The sequence below is a fragment of the Mycteria americana genome, assembly GCF_035582795.1.
Source record: "Mycteria americana isolate JAX WOST 10 ecotype Jacksonville Zoo and Gardens chromosome Z unlocalized genomic scaffold, USCA_MyAme_1.0 Scaffold_18, whole genome shotgun sequence".
Taxonomy (NCBI): Eukaryota; Metazoa; Chordata; class Aves; order Ciconiiformes; family Ciconiidae; genus Mycteria; species Mycteria americana.
The window spans coordinates 6,130,572-6,141,704 of record NW_027445436.1 but is presented as its reverse complement, the minus strand read 5'-3'; the positions used below and the strand labels follow the sequence as shown (position 1 = coordinate 6,141,704).

At 44.5% G+C, this 11,133-nt stretch overlaps 1 long non-coding RNA gene across 1 annotated transcript; it reads left to right on the top strand.

Annotated features, from left to right (window-relative positions):
- The first annotated feature begins 46 nt into the window (after positions 1-46).
- LOC142402941 (uncharacterized) lies at positions 47-10,219 on the top strand. Its single transcript, XR_012773524.1, has 3 exons — positions 47-837; positions 1,072-1,221; positions 9,904-10,219. It is a non-coding gene; the product is annotated as an uncharacterized LOC142402941 (long non-coding RNA).
- The last annotated feature ends 914 nt before the right edge of the window (positions 10,220-11,133 follow it).

The window sequence follows — 11,133 nt, the reverse complement described above, 5'->3', positions numbered from 1 at the left end:
CCCAACTGAGGAACGAAAGGAGGACGACGACCCTCACCCTCTCTCCTTGTGAGCATGTGTAGTGAATTAAAATCACACTGTAGCTTTAAATCGAAGCGGAGAAAATACGGACCAATGGAAGAAGAGGATGCTTAGTCAGTCTAATGATTATGTATTAGATAGGCGTGGTGTGTTAACTTTCATGTATAAATACTGAAGAGAATTACAATAGGTGTGCTCAATTTGTGGAAATATTCCACCTTGCACAGAATAAAGCAATGTCTCATCTCTAAACATACTTTGTGTGTTTCGGGAGTTATTTTACAGCGAGGCAACAGGGATGCCATTCAGAGGGACCTGGACAAGCTCGAGAAGTGGGCCCATGTGAACTTCATGAGGTTCAACAAGGCCAAGTGCAAGGTCCTGCACCTGGGTCAGGGCAAACCCTGGTATCAATACAGGCTGGGTGATGAAGGGATCGAGAGCAGCCCGTCAGAGAAGGATTTGGGGATGCTGGCCTCATCAGTGCTGAGTAGAGGGGAATGATCACCTCCTTCAACCTGCTGGCAATGCTCTTCCTAATACAGCCCCGCTCTCTCCGTTCCAGGCTAAACAACAGTTAATGAGTCTTAATCGGATCACCCTTTCTGAACAGGAGGCGGGTGCTCTCCTTGAGGTGAACCAATGGGAGAACCCTTTTCTTGAGCGGTGGTGTCGGGTTGGACTAAGCGGTGGGACGAGGCAGGAGGAGGAAATAGTTGTCGTCAATGAAGTCATAATCTTATCCGTCTGTGGTTTTGTATTCTGAGTGACTCACAGAGAAAGAAGCCGTTCAACGCAACATTCTTCCAAAGCAAGGTAACTGTAATTTACGATTTCATCCCCCCCCTTCCCATGTATGCTCTCAACCTTTTCCATTATAGTTTTTTTTAAAAAATAATTTATTATTATTAACTATGTAAGCACGCATCGTGCCTGCTTTCACTCCTTAAAAAATATGCCTGCTGGCTTCAAGGATTATTATGTGCCTTCCTTTTATTCCTTTCTGCTGTCTACAATTCTTATTTCTTAAAAAATATTTATATTTTTCAGTGGGTGAAGAGAAAAAAAGTTTTGTTCTAGCATTTCTGGAATAATCATAATGTAAATCTCCTCTAATAAGAATAAAAAAACCCATCAACCTTCTTCCTGATTTGCAAGTCAGCTGCACCAACAGAGAGAAGGAGGAGGAAGCAGGGAATGGTGTGTATGTACATCTATCAATTTATCTGTCTGTGTGTATATGTAATTCTTAAAGAAAGTGTCTGAAAAATTAATTTAAGAATAACCGGCTGCTTTTGTAATCCCTTGGTATTGTGTCTGAAGCGAGTGTTTAAAAGGCTCCGGGCAAAGCAGTCTAAACAGAAATAGATCCCAGAAGCAACAGCCTCTTCAGGGGCAGCTCAGCAGCTATGATGGGGCTGGGAGTTGGTCTTGTGTGGGTTTATTTATTTATTTATTTATTCCTCCCGTGCATTAATTGATTGATCTGTATTTTAGTGGCTCTAAACAGTGTGTTGGGAGGGAGACTATAATTTTCCAGCCTTTTGAGCGGAAGGGTTAGTTTTATTGCATGCAGCTGAATGTTGCACTTTGAAATCCATTGCCTTCTGTTTTGGGGAAGGGGAGAACAAGTGCTGCACTTTGTGAGTGTCTTGTAACGGCATTGTTGTCTTCTATTGCAAAGAATTAAGTAGATGTGGCTGAGGAAAGAGAAGTGGAGTAGAAAGAGCTGTGTGTGAGGAGTGGTGTTACTTGCTAGAGCAGCAGCATTAACTAGTAATGCTAAGGAGGCCGTGAGCTGGATAATCTCCCTGTCTGACTGCCCCAAACATATGAATGTGCGAGAGAACGTTTGGGGGGCGAGGGATTCACTAACCAAGGCTGCAGCTCTTGCCTTTCATTTTAGTATCTTTCAATCTCTGGTTTTAATTGCACAGTCAAGTCACTCCTGCTGTAAAAATGTTGTGATTAATTTCCTAAAATAGCTTCTCTCACTCCCTTTTTTTCTGGGGGAAAAAAAGCAAGTGTCCCGTGTGTCGTCCGTGTCCCCCCCGTCCCGTCCCGTCCCCGTCCCGTCCCCCCCCCCCGCAGTAGTCTGAGGAACAAAGAGTGGTATAAAACAACATGTGCTTACAAATTTGTAATTGTCTTCCATGCAGTTTGCACGTTATTTCCGGTATGATATTTCCTGTATATATGGAAAATCTCCCTTTTTTAGGGGGGAGTACATACACGCTTATATTAATATAGATGCAAGTTCTTTGTAAAGATGAATCAAGTTCTCATCATCCTGTTGGGAGAGGGGTCTTGTTCTTTGCACACACAAAAAAAAGGGTGGGTTGTTTGTGGGTTTGTTGATTTGTTTTTTGTTTTTGTTTTTTTTTTTTCCCCTCTCCCTCTCGGTGGTTAAAAGGAGGTAAGGAGCAAATGGGGCTTTTAGGAGTGTTCCAGTTGTTACTGTGTGCTGAGTAAACCTGGAGAAGGAGAGCAGTTACAGCCTGTCTCTATCTCTGGAGAGAGAAAGGCAGTGTTTTGTGGTAGCTGGGGGTGGTTTGTTGGGGGTGGTTTTGGGGTTTTTTTTGTTTTGTTTGTGTGGGGGGGTGGGGGTTTTTTTGTGGTGGTGGTTGGTTTTTTTTCTTCTTCTTTTCATTCTTCCCCCTGCGTATGCGTTCAGCAGCAGAGAATCGGGAAGACACAGCAGCCAAATACAGATTTACACATTTATGGACGTGTTTGATTGGTGTTTGGTAGTGTTTGGTAGTTCCCCGGTTCCCCGGGGAACTACAGACCTGTCAGCCTGACCTCGGTGCCGGGGAAGCTGATGGAGCAGATCATCCTGAGTGCTATCACACGGCATGTAGAGAATAACCAGGGGATCAGGCCCAGCCAGCATGGGTTCAGGAAAGGCAGGTCCTGCTTGACCAACCTGATCTCCTTCTATGATAAGGTGACCCGCCTAGTGGATGAGGGGAAGTCTGTGGATGTTGTCTATCTAGACTTCAGTAAAGCCTTTGACACGGTTTCCCACGGCATTCTCCTGGAGAAACTGGCTGCTCATGGCTTGGACGGGTGTACTCTTCGCTGGGTAAAGAACTGGCTGGACGGCCGGGCCCAGAGAGTGGTGGTGAATGGAGTTTACTCCGGTTGGCGGCCGGTCACAAGCGGTGTTCCCCAGGGCTCGGTGTTGGGGCCAGTTCTGTTTAACATCTTTATCAATGATCTGGACGAAGGGATCGAGTGCACTCTCAGTAAGTTTGCAGACGACACCAAGTTGTGTGGGAGTGTTGATCTGCTGGAGGGTAGGCAGGCTCTGCAGAGGGACCTGGACAGGCTGGATCGATGGGCTGGGGTGAATTGTATGAGGTTTAACAAGGCCAAGTGCAAGGTCCTGCACTTGGGCCACAGCAACCCCATGCAACGCTACAGGCTTGGGGAAGAGTGGCTGGAAAGCTGCCTGGCAGAGAAGGACCTGGGGGTGTTGGTTGACAGCCGCCTGAATATGAGCCAGCAGTGTGCCCAGGCGGCCAAGAAGGCCAATGGCATCCTGGCCTGTATCAAAAATAGCGTGGCCAGCAGGACTAGGGAAGTGATTGTGCCCCTGTACTCGGCACTGGTGAGGCCGCACCTCGAATACTGTGTTCAGTTTTGGGCCCCCCACTACAAGAGGGATATTGAGGTACTGGAGCGCGTACAGAGAAGGGCAACGAAGCTGGTGAAGGGTCTGGAGCAGAAGTCTTATGAGGAGCGGCTGAGGGAGCTGGGACTGTTTAGCCTGGAGAAAAGGAGGCTGAGGGGAGACCTCATCGCTCTCTACAACTACCTGAAAGGAGGTTGTAGAGAGGTGGGGGTCGGTCTCTTCTCCCAGGTAACAAGTGATAGGACAAGAGGAAATGGCCTCAAGTTGCGCCAGGGGAGGTTTAGACTGGATATTAGGAAATTTTTCTTCACCGAGAGGGTTATCAAGCATTGGAACAGACTGCCCAGGGAAGTGGTTGAGTCGCCATCCCTGGAGGTATTTAAAGGACGTTTGGATGAGGTACTTAGAGACGTGGTGTAGTGATGGTTTTTGGCAGTGTTAGGTTTATGGTTGGACTCGATGATCTTAAAGGTCTTTTCCAACCTATATGATTCTGTGATTCTGTGATTCTGTGATTCTGTGATTCTGTGATTCTGTGATTCTGTGATTCTGTGATTCTGTGACACGGTGACGGAAGAAGAGGAGAGAGAGGCCTAGCTTTGCCATGAAACATGTTTCCTGTCTATGCGTTTGGCTCTTAACCCAAGTTGTGCATGCTTAGATTTCACTTTTGGGTGTCGCTTCATCAAGGTAACCCACCAGGAAAAGTAGTGCAGCCATTGTTTTGTAGAGTGAGAGAAGAAAGCAGGACTGGCTCTTTCAAAATCGATTTTGAGATCCTCTTGATTGAGGCTAAAACTTCCTAGGAAGGAAATATAGTTCTGCTAAATGTGCTTGCATGTTACTTGTATGTTTGTGGATGGAGGTGCTGGGGTGTGTTACAGTTATGAAGTTGAGGCCTGTACATTCCCTGGCAATTCTGGAAAATTCATGTTGGGGTTTTAAAATAAAAAAAAAAAAACCCCAACTAGTTACTGTTTAATGAAGACAATCAGAGCGAGAAACTTGCAATCTCTAAAGATCCAGTCTCTTTGTGTGTAGGGGGAAGGGGGTGCTTGAGTTTGGTTTGTTTTTTTTTTTTTTATTATTATTTCAATATTATTCATATGAAGTTTGTATGTAGATAAAATAAGTGATACTTCCCCATACCACATTTAAGGAAGCCCCCTATATTTGCTAGGGGAAGAATGGTGTTTATAAATTTGTCTTTTCATGCCCAAACAAAATTTATGATTAAGGAGAAACAAAATATACACAGTGGAAAACAGTATTTTTTTAACCTATAATTGGAATCAAATATTTTAGAAGATATTCTAAAGAATCAGATATTCAAAAATAATTTTTAAAAAGTGAGTGTAAGTATTATTGAATAAATACTGTGCTGTAACCTCAATATAACTAAATAGGTTATAATGGAGTTGAATTTTTTTTCCTTTATTTTGGGTTTTGATGTTCAAAGTTTTTTTTTTTTATGTCCAACATTGCCAAACATTAGATGAACTCCATTCTTTTGAAGAAGGGTTTTGATGAATATTTTAGACAAGTAATTGGCTGAAGAGTTGAAGATGTGGATTTTTTTTTTTTTTTTTAACTGTAGCAAACTAAATCTTGTGTTTGTTTTCTGTTTAAATGATATGGAACCCACGTGATTTACAGCATCGTTCCATTTGCTACCTTTTCTGTATATTTAGATCTTTCTTTGGTGTTACTCACATCTAACCATAACCCCTGAGATCGAGGCAATAAATGTTACACCAAAATTTTCTTTCATTAGTATTTTGAGAGCTGCATGTGAAGGCCAGCAGCCTTTTTTGTGTGAGTCAGTGTATTGTTATACAAATGAAGGCCCTTCTTTCTAAAAGGAAACTTTAATTTAGCAACCAGTGAGACCATTTTTACAAATCATTGCAATACGCATTATATATTTTGTTTCCTACTGCAATTGATCTCCATATATAGAGTGTCCTTGACCTCCGCCTCTTCTGTGCTCCTTCATTTCAGTTTTTCATTTCGGATTGATCCTCTAGTGGGAGTAATAAATGGAAAATTACAATATAAAGATTATTTGCCATGAAAATGGAGGCAAGTAGAAGCTTATGCCTTATTTGCACAGCTTTGATAGTTTGCAAATATATAGGATAATAAGATTGAAAAAGATTTTGTCACAAAAAAAAAACAACCCACAGCTATCACTTTTTGTATGAGCATCTCTCTCTCTGCTTCCTCTTGATCCCTAACCAGTCAACAAAGTAACGAGTGAGTCTTCTGTCCCTTAGAAGTAGAATAAAATCTGCGTATGTAGCACTGAATAGTGCTACTCCAAGTGTAGACTTGATTTTTAGGCACTGGCAGAGTGTTGTGAATATTGGTATGTGGTGAAGAAGTAGTTCCTTATACTCTTAACTCCAACTATCTTCTTTACTCTTTTCCTGAAGGTTATTGCCTTCTGTAGCAAAGCTGTTAAAAGGGATCATATACGCATGCCTCAACTTCTTAAGTGAAAAATTTGATAATGTTGCTTATGCTCATCTTCTATGGGCACTGACTCTTGATGACTTCCCTTGGGATGGCTGTAGTAGATCCAGCCCCTAGCTGTTAGCTGCTCTTTTCTTGGTGCTGATTTTTGTTTTATTTAACTATATAACTTAGGCTGTAATTTACAGTGCTGCAGAAACTGCTTCATGAAAAACCAAAACAACTAGATAGTAGGGATGAGCTTCTACAAGAGGATTGGGAAAGAGTTGGAGGTGGGGACTACTAGAACTATCCAAAAGTAAGCAGTCTCCTTTTGTAAAATAATCTTATGTTATTTGACCTCCACACTGAAATGTCTGTGGTGCAGGTACACAACCCATTTTACTTGCTCTACTGTGGGTGAGGATGGTGATCTCTGACAGAGGGCTGGAGAAAAAGCTGGGGCAGTTTACAGAGCTTGTTTGTCTCTGTCCGAAGCATCGGGATAAAGAACTGAGGTGATGTATTTCTGATTCTATGGTTTGTATGCAAAACTGCAAGTTGCCTTCCAAGAGTGAACTTTTATGAGTCCAGCTCCTGTTATGTAAATTGAATAATGCCAGTTTATGTCAGTTGAAGATCTCTTTCATTTTTACTGGTTTTATATTGTTTCATATACACTTTGTGTTCATTGATTGAATCATTGAATTCAGTCATTGATTGAATCATCGTATTAACACCACCTCCACAAGGAAGAGAAGACGGGTTATAGTTGCGGGTGACTCCCTTCTGAGGGGAACCGAGGGTCCGATATGCCGGATGGACCCTCCTCTTAGGGAAGTCTGCTGCCTCCCTGGGGCCCGCGTGAAGGATGTCACGAGGATACTCCCTAGCCTGGTACGGCCCTCAGACTATTACTCTCTACTGCTTTTCCATGTGGGGGGCGATGAAGCTGCAACACGAAGTCCTAGGGCGATCAAAAGAGACTTCAGGGCCTTGGGACGGCTAGTAAGGGACTCTGGAGCACAGGTTATTTTCTCCTCTCTCCTTCCAGTGGTGGGCAGAGACGCAAGAAGGAACAGAGGTACCCAATCTATTAACGCATGGCTCCGTGGCTGGTGTCATCACCACGGATTTGGTTTTTTTGACAACGGGATGGCCTACACAGCACCGGGTTTGCTGGCGTCTGATGGGATTCATCTTTCTCAAAGGGGAAAGAGAGTCTTTGCTCAGGAACTTGCGGGGCTCATTGACAGAGCTTTAAACTAGACTCGAAGAGGGAGGGGGATAATATCAGGCTTGCCCGAGGGAAGCTGAGGGGCGACGTGCCACGGTTAGAGGGAGCGGGTGCCAGCGAGGGCACGCGGCCTGTGTCTCTGAGATGTGGGGGGTACACTGGGGCACAGTTGAAGTTGAACGGAGTTGAGCTAGGGGATACTGAGGCAACAGGAGCCAAGAGGGAAATGCCTCAAAGCACGCAAGGGGTGTTCTTCTATGAAGGAGACACGGACGACAGCCCAGCTGAAGCGCCTCTACACCAACGCACGCAGCATGGGCAACAAGCAGGAGGAGCTGGAAGCCATTGTACGTCAGGAAAACTGTGATATGGTTGCCATCACGGAAAGATGGTGGGATGACTCGCACAACTGGAGTGCGGCGATGGATGGCTATAAACTCTTCAGGAGGGATAGGCGAGGCAGGAGAGGTGGTGGGGTAGCCCTATACATTAGGGAGTGTCTGGATAGTTTAGAGCTCGATGATGGTGATGATAGGGTGGAGTGTCTATGGGTAAGAATCAGGGGGAAGGCCAACAAGGCAGATATTGTGGTGGGAGTCTGTTACAGACCACCCAACCAGGATGAGGAGACAGATGAACTATTCTATAAGCAGCTGGGAGAAGCCTCACGATCGCTAGCCCTTGTTCTTGTGGGGGACTTCAACCTGCCGGATGTCTGCTGGAAATACAATACAGCAGAGAGGAAACAAGTCTAGGAGGTTCCTGGAGTGTGTGGCAGATAACTTCCTGACACAGCTGGTGAGTGAGCCAACGAGGGAAGGTGCCCCGCTGGACGTCTTGTTCACCAACAGAGAAGGACTTGTGAGCCATGTGATGGTTGGAGGCCGTCTAGGGCAGAGTGATCACAAAATGATAGAATTTTTGATACGTGGAGAAGCGGCGAGGGGGGTCAGCAGAACTGCCACCTTAGACTTCCGGAGGGCGGACTTTGGCCTGTTTAGGAGACTGGTTGAGAGAGTCCCCTGGGAGGCAGCCCTAAAGGGCAAAGGAGTCCAGGAAGGCTGGACATTCTTTAAGGAGGAAGTCCTAAAGGCACAAGAGCAGGCTGTCCCCAGGTGCTGAAAGACCAGCCGGTGGTTAAGAAGACCGGCCTGGCTGACTAGAGAGCTCTGGCTCTTCCAGTTGTTACTATGTGCTGAGTAAACCTGGAGAAGGAGAGCAGTTACAGCCTCTCCTCTCCACGGGCTGCAGTTCCTGCCAGGAGCCTGCTCCAGCATGGGCTCTCCACAGGCTGCAGCTTCCTTCAGGGCACACTCACCTGCTCCGGTGTGGTGTCCTTCATAGGCTGCAGGGTGGATATCTGCTGTGAAAGCCTGTGGAGCGGGGCCCAAGGGGGAGTCTTCAACGGGGGGTTGAAGTCTCCAAGGTTGGGATTTCTGGCAGGGGGCTGGAATCCCTGAGGGAGCTCCAACAAGGGTTGGGGTCCCTCTGACTAGTGCCTGTGATAGTGCATAATCACAACCACTAGTCTTTTGGGAAATGGGTACGTTTCCGAGTAAAAAACCCATCCCGCAAAGAACACCTTTGGGATGTGTTTTAAGGCATTGGAAAAATCTAGGAGGAGATCCATTAATTCGGAAACAATTGATTGAATTTTGCAATCATTGGTGGCCATTGTATACTTTGGATAGTGGGGAAAAATGGCCAAAGAACAGTACATTGAGGTATAATATCATCTTGCAATTAATGCTGTTTTGTAGGTGGGAGGGTAAATGGGATGAAATACCTTATGAGGTATTTATTTTTTTTGTTTTGAGAAATCATCCAGAGTGGAAAAACAGTGTGGGATTATCCCGCAAGATTGTATGGTATTGACTTTGGAAAAAAACAGGGAAGGAATAAGAGTTTAAGATGATGTTGCTCTGCCTGTAGCATTGGGAAAAGGTGTTTGAAATGTGGAAAGGAGGAGGAGGGAAAGCAGGAATAGGTAGGGGAAGGGGAAGAGGAGGACCACCAGGAGGAGCAGCACCTCCGTTTAGACCTCCCCGGCTGGCAAAAGATCAGTGTGCTGTCTGTAAGGAGAGGGGGCATTGGAAAAGGGAATGTCCCAAGGGGAGAGAATTGGATCCTTTGCTACAGGCAATTAGGTTGATGACTCTGAATGATGAGGACTGAAGGAGAACAGGGGAGTCAACCCCAGCTGAACGCCTGGTTACATTAAAGCTGGGGAATGATGAAGTAGAATTTTTAGTTGATACAGGGGCAACATATTCGGTATTAAATATATGCAAAGGGGGGTTTAGTCATAAAACTGTAAGCGTTGTTGGGGGAGCAGGGCAGAAGGAAAACCGGCCGTTTTTACAACTTTTGAAATTCAAATTGGGAAAGCAATGGGTAACTCATCAATTTTTGTATATGCCAGAATGTCCATCATCTTTGTTAGGAAGAGATATATTGAGTAAATTGAATGCACAAAATAATTTTTAAAAATGGGGAGACTCAGCTGTTAATATCTGAAACAAAAGCTGTGGAAGCGAGAATTTTTATGTTACAGAACACACCAAGACCGAAGGAAGAAATGCCTGCAGAAGTGGAGGATGCAGTAACACCCTTGGTATGGGCTAGTGGAATCCCAGGTTGGTCTAAATTGGCGGAACCGGTAAAGGTTGTTCTAAAATCTCAAACTAAACCAGTAAGATGGGGGGAAGACAAAAGCAGTATCCTATTAAGTGGGAAGCTAGAAAGGGGTTGGAAGAATTAATAACAAAATTTTTGGATTATGGATTATTGATAGAATGTGAATCAGAATGTAATACCCTGATATTGCTAGTGAAAAAGCAGAATGGCAAGGAATATAGGTTAGTTCAAGATTTAAGAGCCATAAATCAGATTGTTCAAGACACTCACCCAGTAGTAGCTAACCCATATACCAGGGGCAAGAATATTAGAAATAAAGTGAGATTTACACACACCATGGAGGCTGCAGTCTAGTGGAAAAGTAGAAAGAATGAATCAAACAATAAAAAGGCAATTTTTCCCCTTTTCTCCATCATCTAACACATACAACGGTCACCATTGATTACAATATTCCATTAACTTTTTCCGTGATAATGGGTCACCTCCAAACTTAGTCCAATGCTTTAAAATACAACCCAATGGGGAAGCTTTAAGTATTTCCCCTTCTGTGGAAGATGTCACGTTTCCCATTTGTAATATTGTACAATAATATTCTTTAAAATCACCAACAATAACACCAATGATTACCAATACAAGTGAACCAATACAAGTAAACCGAACCAAACCAAAACTCTACCTGCTCCGGTTGTCAGCGTAGTAGCACAGGAGAGACCAATATACCAATGCAGCAGCTGCAATTAACCAAAACCAATTATACCAACTCTGGTTCGTATCACTCTCGTAAATACGCTGGGATCAATTATACCAACAACTCCGGTTTGGACCAATAACCAGCAACATTTCAAAATAACAATGTCTCTATCCCAGTATCAATCGGCCACTCACCACCCACCAGGGAATCACGAGAGGAGTCCCTGGACAAAGTCCTCCAGTGCACGCTGGAGTCCGGCTCGCGATCCTCCAGCGGTAGCAAGTGTTGATCACAGTCCAGTCTCGAATTTCAAAGTCCCATCTGGGTCACCAAAACTGTTGCCTCGCTGTAAAATAAGTCCCGAAACACACAGAGTATGTTGAGAGAGTGTGGAAGAATGGTTAAGTGAAAAAGGACACAGCTTAATTGATGTGAGCAATCCAGCCTTTGATGGGG